Source organism: Oenanthe melanoleuca, chromosome 1A, assembly GCF_029582105.1.
Source record: "Oenanthe melanoleuca isolate GR-GAL-2019-014 chromosome 1A, OMel1.0, whole genome shotgun sequence".
NCBI classification, from domain to species: domain Eukaryota; kingdom Metazoa; phylum Chordata; class Aves; order Passeriformes; family Muscicapidae; genus Oenanthe; species Oenanthe melanoleuca.
In genome coordinates, this window is record NC_079334.1 from 67,802,896 (window position 1) to 67,815,015 (window position 12,120).

The 12,120-nt window shown below is 44.3% G+C and overlaps 1 protein-coding gene across 2 annotated transcripts in view; it reads left to right on the plus strand.

Annotated features, from left to right (window-relative positions):
* The window catches only part of EXOC4 (exocyst complex component 4), a 280,009-nt gene that overhangs the window by 115,239 nt on the left and 152,650 nt on the right, over window positions 1–12,120 (plus strand). The gene's annotated exons all lie outside the window — the stretch shown is intronic.

Below are 12,120 nucleotides of genomic sequence, written 5' to 3' on the forward strand. Positions count from 1 at the left end.
CTGGAAATGATGGATTTAAGGAGTTGGATGGAACAGGACAAATCAGAAGAGATTCACTTTGTCTACACAAGGATGTTGCTGAGGGCTTTCCTTCCCCAGTAAATCCACGTGGAATGGAAAAAAATCAGATGTGTGAATTTGCTTTCTTACCTCCCTTTGTTCGTGGACTGAAAATTCAGCATTTTTAGCTTATCAAGACATTTTTTACAGCTCAGTGTCCTTAAGGTCGTGGCCATCTTTATTTAATTTCTGTCTGTTGGGGAAAGAATAGAGAAGTCCCATGAAATTAAATTATTTTGGTTCTCTTTCCCAGTATATCAAATATACACTGGACTGGATGAGCTTTAAGGTCCTTTCCAACCCAGACCATTCTGGCATTCAGTGAATTATGCATTTGTGCTCTTTTTTAATGTTCCCCTTTCCTAGGAATTCACTGAGCATGGAGAGGACAGGTTTTAATGCCCCCTCCAGCTTTGGCAGGCTGCAGAATGGGAGCAGATTGTTCCATTTCCCAGGAGGAATTCTGAATGAATTCACATCCCAGGAGTGAAAGTGATGCAAAGGAGCCTGAGGAAGGTGCTGGGGCTGGGATGATTCCCAAAATTCCAGCAGCACACTGAGCCCTGGCACTCCTGCTGTGCCACCAGATCAGCTCCTAAAGGATTGGTGTGGCTTGAATGGCTGAACTTGTTTTATCCAGGAAAAGCTCTTCCCAGGGACCTGACAGATCACCTCTGCCGACGTCCTGCCTCTCTAATTCCTCTCCCTAACGAGTTTTGTGCTGCACGATAAAATATTCATGTTCCAATAGGTTCTAAACTAATTATCTGCAGCCAGCACTTGCCTGAGCAGTCGTTTGCTGTTAGCTTGGCTCGAGTTAATGGCTTGTATTTCAGTACAAATAGTCCCTCCTGGCTGTTTCCTGTCACTGATTCTTATCCTAAATGGAATTTCCATATGTGTCTGCAGCTAATTCTTGTGACATCCAAAGGAGCTTTCTCCTCCTGAGCCCAGGAAGAGGAGGAGGATGTGTTACAGATAATATTTTATGTATTATGCAGTTGCTGCAACTGCCTTTTCCTTGGGAGCAAATGTCTCTGGCTCTGATCTCTCCACGCTGTGCAGTTGTACTCAGAGCTTTCCTACACCTCCTGCATTTTTATCAGCTCTAAAATGCAACTTGTTCTACAGACAGGGATCATTCCAGTCAGGTACTGAAGTTAAACAGCAGAAAAAAAGAGAAGAAATAGATACAACATGAGAAAACACACAGGTAAAATAACCCCAGTGTTCATCTGGAGGTGTCACATTAAATTTGAGCATCATCACAGAATCCTCATGATGTTGATTTGGAGCTTAAAGAGGAATGTGATAAAAGCTGAATAAAATGGCACTGGGTTCCCAAAGAGCTAAAAACATTGTGGATTTTCATTATTCTGCCTGGTAATCAAGGGTTTTTCTCGTGCTTTTCTCAAGAGGCAAGCCTGTATTTAAAATATTAACAGATCTTAATCTTTTAATGTTGCCATATGTCCACTTAGAGTAAAAATGTAAATACTTCCATACTCTAAATGTGTGGCAGTGATTTTGACTAATCACACATCTCTGTGCCTAACTGTTGCTGGGATCAAGGCCTGCAAGTGCTAACATGGAAATAAATTAGAAATCTTTGGTTTTCTTTCTTTTTTTTTAAACAACTTCTTATTTATAGTGACTAAATTAAACAGCTTGCAGAAAAAAAAAAATCTGCTGAAGTTTCTGCTAATTTCTTCCCACATTAGTCCTAATGGGATGTTGTAACTGCCATGTCTGAAAAATTCATTTAGACATAAAATTTAGTAAAGATTTGTGTTGCAGAAGTGGAGAGAGAGCCTTGCTGTGGGTGTTTATTTGATACCTGAAGAGATTATTCTGTTTTTTCACTTCAACTAATTCAGACTTTGTGCATCCAGGGGATGTTTTCCAGCTCCTCATGGACTCCACATGGAGAGTTGCTGGGAGCAGATGGGATTCACCCCAAATCTGCTGGAAAAGAAACTTCTGCAAAATCCCTGATGGTACAGAAATGAGCAGAACATCTCCCCAGCCTGCACAGGCCACTCCAGCTCATCCCAGATCTGTTCATTTTCCCATTACTCTGGGTTATTTATTGTGGAATTTCACCACAAACCCAGGTTTGTGAGTCTGGTGAGCATTTCTAGGTCTGTGCATCTGCAAAGCCCCTCTGAGATCTCTCATTTGTGGGATTCCATCTTCAGGTGAACAGGACTTTGCAGATGACACCAAGCTGGAGAGTGCAGAGGGATCTGGGCAGGCTGGATCCATGGGCTGGGAACATTTGGGATGAGGTTCACCAAGGCCAGGTGTTGTGTCCTTGTGTCAAAAAAACCCCATGGAGCATCACAGGCTGGGACAGAGGGGATGGAAAGCTGGGAAAGGCCCTGGGGGTGCTGTGACAGCAGCTGGATGTGAATCCAGATGTGCCCAGCTGGATTTCAGCAGGATCAGGGAAGTGACTGTCCCCTGTGCTGGGCACTGCTGAGGGAACACCTGGAATTTGGGGTCAGTTCTGAGCTCCTCAGCTCAGGAAGGACATGGAGGGGATGGAGAGTGGCCAGGGATGGAGCTGGGAAGGGTTTGGGGGAGCTGGGAAGGGGCTCAGGCTGGAGAAAAGGGGGATCAGGGGGAGCTTGTGGCTCTGCACAATCCCTGCCAGGAGGGGACAGCCCCAGGGAACAGGGACAGGAGGAGAGGGAACAGCCTCAGGCTGGGCCAGGGGAGGGCAGGGTGGACACCAGGAAGAATTTCCCCATGGAAAGGGTGGACAGGAATTGGAAGGGGCTGCCCAGGGAGGTTTGGAGTGCCCATCCCTGGAGGTGTCCAAGGAAGGGCTGGATGTGGCACTTGGGGACAAGCTGGGGATCAGTCACAGGTTGGATGGTCTCACAGATATTTCCCAACTATCACTGTTCCATATTAATGCTAAATTTTGCACATCCTCACTATTTTATGGAATTAAGGAGTCTTTAAACAAAACCAATTCTCCCAGCAGTGCAGATTGGTGCTCATGGGATTTGTTCCTTTTCCTCCTTGACTCTGTTATCCAAATAATCCTGTCTCTGCAGAGTGTGAATATCCAGGAAGGCTTCAAGTGCTGAGACCTGAATCTCTCATGCAGGGAAGCAGAGGAACAATCCTTTAGTGTGGCACTTGAGGGAATACAAGTTTTTTTTTCCTGTGTTATTTGTATTCTTGAATGCAGCTGTTTTATAAATCCATCATTTACTTGTGCTCTTCCTGAACTGCTTGTCCCTCTCCCACTGGTGTTGAAGAAATAATTTTCTGCTACATGAAAGATGTCTGATAGGAGGTAAAAATTGATATCTTGATCCTGGCTGTTCTTCCAGGTATTTATCAGTGATAATTTCTTCAATATCCTCTTGATTTGGGGAAAAAATAACCCTGTCTCTTCAGAAGTAAGTGGACTCAATGTTATCTTACCATGAGATGAATGTAGATTTAGAATTCACTTGATAGCAGCTCTATTGTGGTTTTATCTTGATTTTTTAGGAAATTAGTCCCATCCTAAAGGAAATGAGTCCTTTAGGTTTGTTCTGTCCATCCCTACCCATTAATGGGATCAATATCAGCCAAATCTGAAAGGAGCAGGAGGTGCAAAGACGTGGAATTGCAGGGGGAAAAAATTGTGAACATGAGCAGCTGCAAGAGGAAAAAAAACCAGAGAAAAACAAGGAAAATCCACTGGCAGAAGCCACTGGCCAGGGATGGGAGACAGAGCTTCAAACCACCCCTGTTTGGTGTCTCCTGGGCAAATGCCACAGGAATATATGGAGATTTATTGCTGTGATTTATGGGTTTGTAGTGTGGAAGCTGAAGGGACAAGGCAGCACATCTGTTTCTCCAAGTGATGATCCCTCAAAGGTTTTTTGGGGAACTGGAAGTGCAAAGAGGATTTAGTTATTCCCAGGCATCTTTATTATAGACTTTGGGCTTGATTTTTGTGTTCAACATCCTCCACTCTCCTCAAATTGAAAACAAGAGGTACAGGAGTTCCTCCTGTGTGGAAACAGTGGAAGTTTATTTTTCTCAGGTTGGAACTGAGTCCCTCATGGACACTTCTTTCTCCCAGATACATGATTCTTCATTAAATGTAGTTACATATCCAAATTAACTCCTGCTTCTTGATTTTTGCCTCAGATGTCTTGATTTTGGGAGATTTAACGAGGCTGCACAATTTCCTGGTGTTCTCCCAAAGACAGGAGCATCCTGGGGACTTGCAGCACCTCTGGAATGGGCATGGATGGAATATTTGGTGGGCAGAAGTGAGATTTTGGTGCTGCTTTGAGCAGAATTTAAATGGAGTGTGAGCAGAGGGGTGCTGAGGTTAATCAGCTCTGGTGAGAGGCACTGAGCACATCTGTGTCCTGCTGGCTGTAATGTAATTACAGATGTAATTAAGGGACACATGTTAATGGGGTTTAGCTTTGACCTGGCTCCTCCCAGGAGTTCTTTCACCTCTGGGTGGGTTTAGCTCAGTCAGCCACATCTACACATTTATTGAACATTCCCAGGAATGGTCACTCCACCCTGACCCTCTCCATGGGAAAAAAATCCCAAATATCCAACCTAAACCTCCCCTGGCACAGCTTGAGGCTGTTCCCCTCATCCTGTCACTTGTTTTCCTGAGCACAACCCCCACCTGGTTCCACTCTCCTTTAACATCATAAGAATATTTATTTCAGATTTATTTGGCTCCTTCTTATGTGAAGGAAAACATTGGCCACACTTGTAGCATTTCTGTAAAGGACTTAAGAGGGAGAAAAAGAGAATTAAACTCAATTCCTGAGTTAAACTGAAATAATCCTGAGTAAATCAGGAAAAATTATGGAAAAGAAGAGCTGGATTTGCACCAAGTAGTTTGGATATGGTAAAAAGTGTTAAAGGTCTCCAGAAGGAAAGGAAAAGGGAAAGGAAAAGGAAAAGGGAAAGGGAAAGGGAAAGGGAAAGGGAAAGGAAAGGAAAGGAAAGGAAAGGAAAGGAAAGGAAAGGAAAGGAAAGGAAAGGAAAGGAAAGGAAAGGAAAGGAAAGGAAAGGAAAGGAAAGGAAAGGAAAGGAAAGGAAAGGAAAGGAAAGGAAAGGAAAGGAAAGGAAAGGAAAGGATGGGATGCCATTAATTGCTACAACTCTAATTCCTTGACTCATCCCTCTTTTTATTTTTACTTACTTTTTTCTTATTTTGCACCCTGGTTCTTATTTTATTCCCTGGTGGCCTCACAAAATTCCTAATTAAATTTGATAATAGAAAGAATGGTTAGCCAGGTGTGTGGTTCTGCTCAAAGAAGGGATGGTTGAGGCTGATGAGAAACAAAAAATATTCTTGAATTTCACTTGAACTTCCCAAAACTCTGACCTGAAACTGTGGAAGAGAAGCCAGAGAGGCTCCAGCAGGGAAGGGTTAAACATGAAGTTCAGTCTCTTTTCCAGCAGCCTTTTGGTGGCATAAATAGGAATAAAAAGGGCTGTGAACTTTATTTTGAGAGCCCTTGAAGGAAACTAAGCCTGGTGCACCAAGTTTTTAAGAAAGGAGATCAATTTGGTGTCATTGTGGCTGAGCATTCTGCAGGAACATCTGGAAACTGTTGAGTTTAATTGCCCTGCTTCCTCTGGTTGGAGCTTGGGGGATATTTTTGTTTTCTTTCACTCAGTCTCTCATTTCTCTCCTGGTCTCATTTGTTTGTTTGGATTTTTTGGGTTTGTTTTTTTTTAATGTTAAAAAATAAATAATAACACAAAGCTCCTTGAAAGAGCCCTGAAGAGAAGAGGGCTTGGCTGGAGGAGCATCAATGGTTCCAGCTGCTCCCATCCAGGAGAAGGAGGCTGGGAGTGAAAAGTTTTGGGGAGCTTGGTTTGTTGGATTTGTTTGCTTTCCATTCTGATTTTTTCCCCATTTTTAGATTCTTTTCAGGATTGGTTTTGGTGTTTAACAAGGATGGTTCATGGAGCAGAGCTCAGCTCAGAATGGCAAGAACAGGAAGGACAAACAATTTCCAGCTGATTTTCTTTCATCCAGCTGTGAATACAAAATGGGGATTTAGAGGTTTTTTTCTCCCCTCAAATCCCTTGGAAATAATACAAAGGATGAGTTTGGGTGTTGTTTTCTTATGGAATCAATGTTATCATCAGCAGAGGAGACAGAATTAGGTGACAATAATTTTAATTAGGTGACATGAATTTTAAGGTCCCTTCCCACCCAACCCATTCTGGTGTTCAATTATTTTCTCCCCAAAGCAGCTGATCATTCATTTTTCCTAGCTGTGAACTAACTAATTATTCAATTTTACCATTTGTTGAACTTAGAACATTAAAACTGGCTCTGCAGATTTAGAATGTGCCCATTTTTATTCCCCTTCCAAGATAAAGATGCATTTTATATTGGAAAAAGGCTTGGTAGTTTCACATCTATTAACACTGGTAAATCACAGAACCTGGATTTTGCAAACCTTGAATCAGCAAATTTAGGAGAGAGCAGCAATAATTACAAAAACTAATATTTGTAGAGGGGGTGGATGGAGGGAATCACAGAATCACTGGAAAATCTGTGCAGAGAGGGAGCCAAATATGTATTTACATCTAATATTAAATAAAGGCATGCTAAAAACTCAATAACATTTGATGGAACATCTGGCAAAGTGTGTGGCATTGTTAAAAAATATTTTAAACAGCCAAAATATTTGCTGTTGGAAAATGAAAACAAACTTCTGTGTGTGTGGGGCTGGGCTATAATTGCATCCAGAGCAGAATATATTATTTTGTAAAATCCTGTTAACAGCCTTCCCTGCTGGAGATGGATATTTCCAATTAGGATTACAGCATTTGGAGTGCTGCCTGTGATACCAAACCCAGCTCCAGCTTGTTCCTGAGGCAGGGAAATCCTTCAGTCCTGCTTGGGAACTTGTCCCACACCAAGGGGACAGCAGGGGCTGAGATGTGTGACCTCCCCATTCCTTGGGAAGGGAAATCCTGGCATTGCTCCAGCTGGGAAAAACCAAAAATTGTGAATGATCCATTCTCCTCCCAGCTTGGTGCTGTGCCAGGAGGGATTAAGCAGTTTGTGAGGAGCAGCTGGGAAAACCTTCTTTGGGAGCTGTGGGGTATGAGGAGAGCTGGATGGATGAATCTCCATCGGGGGAGGCTGGTGTGGCTTCAGTGGAGTGTCCTGGTGTGAAGGACAGGTGTCTGTCAGTAAAGGCAGAAACTTCTCTTTGAAATGGAGAATGTAAACCCCCTCCCTCCAAATTATTATTGTTTTGAAATTAAGGGGCTCTCAGGCAGAGAGATGGGAATTAGGAATAACAGTTCTTTACTAGGAACATTAAACTAGAAATGCAGCATTACACAGAACAATCCCAGCCCTGCCAGAGTCAGAATCCAAGCTGACACCCGTCAGTCAGTCAGGGTGTTGGCACAGTCCCATTCAATGGTGGCTGCATCCTCCTGCAGGGGCAGATGTGGTTCAGCTGGAGCAGTGCTCCTGGAGAAGGTGCAGTTTCCTCTGAAGGTGCAGGGATGATGTGCAAAGGTCTGGTTTTCCTCTGGAATCCAGTGGGAAGAAGGTACCTTGGTGTCCAAAATCTCAGTTTTTATCTGGGTAGGAAAGGCTTGGCTCCTCCCCTGGCTGGAGCATCTCCCAGTGGGATGATGGAATTTTATCAGTCATGGCCTGGGACTCACTGGCCATGAACAGGAGATATCTCCTGGAGGGAGGATGGGCTGTGGGAAAGATAAAGATGATTGCCCAGCTGGTTTAAAGATGGCCCATGAGCAGATAATGTGTGCCAGGAGATCAGGAATCACTGCCCTACAGGGTTTTAACAGATGGGGACAGAATCCACATTTCTGGCCACATCATCCCAACACAGGGAGGAAATGTGGGAAGGAGTGGGATTAGGGAATGTGGAGTGGCCTGGATGGGACACTCAGGTGGCACTGCAGTGACCCCACAGCACCTGGGTCACTCTCCTTGCTGTGATCTCCAAAGAAATTCCTGTCTGGAGGCAGCTCAAGGCTCAGTTTTGGAAATACTTCTGGAATTATTACAGGAATGACTACAGAGCTGCTGAATAAGAGGCTGGGATGGTCCATCAATATTTATTTGAAGTATGTCAGGTGAGGTAGAAATCAAAAAGAACTTAAAAAAAAAAAGAGAAGGGAGGTGAAAAAAGGTGAGATTTAATTAATATCTGGCCTTTTTGTGGAGCACACTTCTCTTTTTATGGGAAATCTGAGCAAGGAATGTTCCATGTGAAATGATTGTGGCAAGAGCAGTGAGTGGTGAGGGACAGGCTGTGGAATAAACCCAAATGAACAGAGGAATGACTGCAGAATTTAAAAAGAGTTGGATTTGAAGGGATCTTAAAGCACATCTCATTCCACCCACCCATAGCAGGGACACCTTCCACCATCCCAGGGTGCTCCAAACCCCAATTTCCAACCTGACCTTGGACATTCCAGGGATCCAGGGGCATGGGAATTCTATTCCAGCCCCTCCCCACCCTCTCAGGGAAGAATTCCTTCCTAACACCCAATCTAAACATTCCCTCCTTCAGTTTAGGACTGGGGATGAAAAGGAATAAAAGCAAAGCAGAAGAGCAGCAGGAGAAGAGAGGCTGTAAATGTTTTCATGGATATGGATGTTTTTCCAGCACACTCCCACCATCAGGAGAAGGTGGAAAGTTTAAGGGAAGAAGGTAAAATATCAGTAAGAATGAGGTTGGTATTTAGCAAATCATCATCAAAGTGATTTGGCTTAATGTTGTGGAAGGAACAGATGTCAGAGGGAAAAAAATCCCAAGGGAGGCATCAGAAGATGGAGAAATGGAAGGAAACAGCAGAGCAGGTGATCAGATGTGGCAGATTTCTGAAATCTGGCTGGACTCCTAAAGGACCACATTGGGAAGTGTGAAAGTGGGATGGGAGCTGAGCCAGCCTCAGAGAAACAGACTGGTTTAATCCTTTGGTAATAATTCGATTTTTTGGGTTTGGCTTGGAGCAGTAACCAAAGAAAATATTGAAACTTGTGAGTGGTCAAGCACTGAGAAAGACCAAAAAAAAAAACCAAAAAAAACCAAACCACTAATAACTTGGGTTTTGGTAGTATCAGCTTTTTCTATATTTTATTTTATCATTTTTTGAAATCCTGGGGTTTTATCAGCTGCATATTATGGGAATGGAGAAGCAAATCTGTGTTAGGGCACTGGCAAGAGGAACTCCACCATTCCTCAGTGCTGATGATTATCCACGTGCAAAACCAACAGAAAAAATATCAGTAAAAATGATTTCTAAAGGAAGCTTCAAGGAGAAGAAGTCTGAATATCTGGGATTTGTTAAAAACTGGAAATTGTGTATAAATATTTATGAGAGGAATGGTGCTGGTGAGGGAGCAAAGCCACCTCAGGAGGCTTCCTGTCAATCAGAACACCCAGATAGGTTTGAGATGATTGAAATTCCTCCAAAGGTGGATCAGACACAAGAAATCTCCCATTTGAAGGGAGTGAGGGCAGGAAAAAAGCATCAAGGTTTGGGTGGGTTTTTGTTTTTTGGTGATTTTTTGGTGGATTTAGTGCTGAGTTTTGTGGCTGGTGTGAATGGGACACGCAGCAGGAGAGGCTCCAGCCCTTGGAGCATCAGCTTGGATGGGGAGGGAAGGAGAAAAACTGAGCTGGAAATTGGTCAGACTGATTTGCTGTGTGGTGCCATGGCTGAGGAAAAGGAGAATTTGAATTTTATTTTTTTTTTTGTTGGTAGCAAGTTAGGAGATGAAAGGGAATTAAAGGATGTAAAGGCAAGACTTTGTACAGGGTTTGGATCAGACACTCAAAAGGTGCCTCAGAAATGGGCAGGGACACTTTTCACCATCCCAGGGGGCTCCCAACCCCAGTGTCCAACCTTGGACATTCCAGGGATCCTCTGGCAGTTCCAGCCCAGCCAGCAATTCCTAATTCCCCAATCTCCCCTTTCCCAATTCCCTGTGTGCTGTCCCTCCATCCCTTGTCCCCAGTCCCTCTCCAGCTCTCCTGCAGCCCCTCCAGGCCCTGCAATGTGCTGGAAGCTCTCCCTGGATCCTTCCCTTCTCCAGCTGCCAATTCCCAGCTCTCCACAACCTCACATTGGATCCATCTCCTCTCCAAGGAATTGATGGATCCAGGGCCTTCCCTTGCAATCTCAGGGAACCATCAAGGCTCTCCCTTCCCTTTTCCTCTCTTTTCCATGCCCACTGTCCATCAAAATCCCTCTGGATGGATTCTGAGTGTCCTGAATCCCAGAATCCTGGGCTGCCCTGGCTGGGAAGGGAGCTCAGAGCTCATTGCAGGGACACCTCCCACATCCCAGGCTGCTCCAATCCTTCCTGGGACATTGCAGGGATCCAGGGATTCTCTGGCAATTCCAGCCCAGCCAGCAATTCCTAATTCCCAAATCTCCCCTTTCCCAATTCCCTGTGTCCTGTCCCTCCATCCCTTATCCCCAGTCCCTCTCCAGCTCTCCTGGATTCCCTGCAATGTGCTGGAAGCTCTCCCTGGATCCTTCCCTTCTCCAGGTGAGCACCCCCAGCTCTCCCAGCCTGGAGCAGCTCCATGGGTTCCTCTGGATTTGTTCCAGCAGCTCCAGCTCCTGCTGTGTCCCCAGGTGCAGCTCTGCAGGTGAGGTCTCACCTGAGAGGGACAGAATCCCCTCCTCCCCTGCTGGACACCCCCAAATCCTCCTCATCCTGGCTGCTCTCAATAAATTCATATTAATGTGGATTTGTACACTTTGACCCTTCATGTGCCACATCTTCTCTCCGTGCTGCTGTTGTTCACAGCAGGTTTTGCTGCTTTAAGCTACAAAACTTTAAGATTAAACAGAGAAAAAAACCTCTTGTTGAGTTCTTCCTCCTCATACCTTGAAGCAGCTGAAGATTCAGAGTCCAGGAAAAGAGATGAGATTGTGCAGAACAACCAGCAGGGAATGTGCTCTGAGTGAATTTTCCAGCCAGGGGAGGTTACAATATTTATTATTTTCCAAAGAGCAGAGTTTCTTTGGAGGGTTGTTGGCCAAGGTGTGCCTGGTCTGCTGAGGGTGGAACCAGTGGTTTTTGGGAAGAGCACCCAACCAAAGCTGGCACTGGCAGGGCTGGGGAATGCTGCAAATCCCAGCTCTGTCACCTCAAAGGGGAGAGGATTCCTTTTGTCCCAAACTTTCCTCTGTTGCAGCTGAATAAAGCAAAGATCCTCCCAGTCCTAACGACCACGTCTTTCTGGAAATGTAAAATTACCAGATCTCATTAATGCCAGGCTGGATCATTCATCAAAGCACTTCTTACACCTCATGCTGGCTCCTTTTCTCTCCCCCTCTTAATCTTCCTCTCATTATAAGGATGTGCCTGCCCTTTGGACCTGTCTGCTTCCAAGGAGCTGACACCTGCAGAGATCTCATTTGGGAAAGACTCGTTAACTCTTTGAGAGTTGAAACAGCTGAAATGGAGGGAAAACAATCCAGTGGGAGCAGAGGATGCTGTAAATACCCCAGGGACAAAGACCAGGCAGAGCATGGCACATGAAGGAAAGGGAATTCTTTGTGTGCCTGTGCCTTTATCCTGATAAAATCTGTCTCATGGTCAACAGGTCCCTGAAAATGCAGTTAATGGCTTGATTTTTTTTTTAATTTTTTTTTTTCCCCCAAGGATTTTCTCCTGCTTTGCAGACTTCTCCCAACCTAATGCACTTTTCACATGTGCCTGGTGTAGCTGGAAAGCTGAAAAAAAAAAAAAAAAGAAATAAAATAAAGATTTCAAAATGAGCTCAATTGCCATGAAATTAGACCTGGCTGGGGACAAAAGCTTTTGACACGTACATGGAAACTGCTCCTCCAGATGATCCTCAGAGTTCTGTAGCAGCTTTTATCTCAAGAACTAAAGCACTTTGCAAACAGTCAGATTACAGAAGTGCTGCACTGATCAGGTATTTTAGCCAAATAAATACTATTTATAAAGGGATTTTCAAAAGAGCTTTCAGAGATACCTGTCACAGTTTCAGCATCCTTATTCAGTGACTCGAAGCTCTT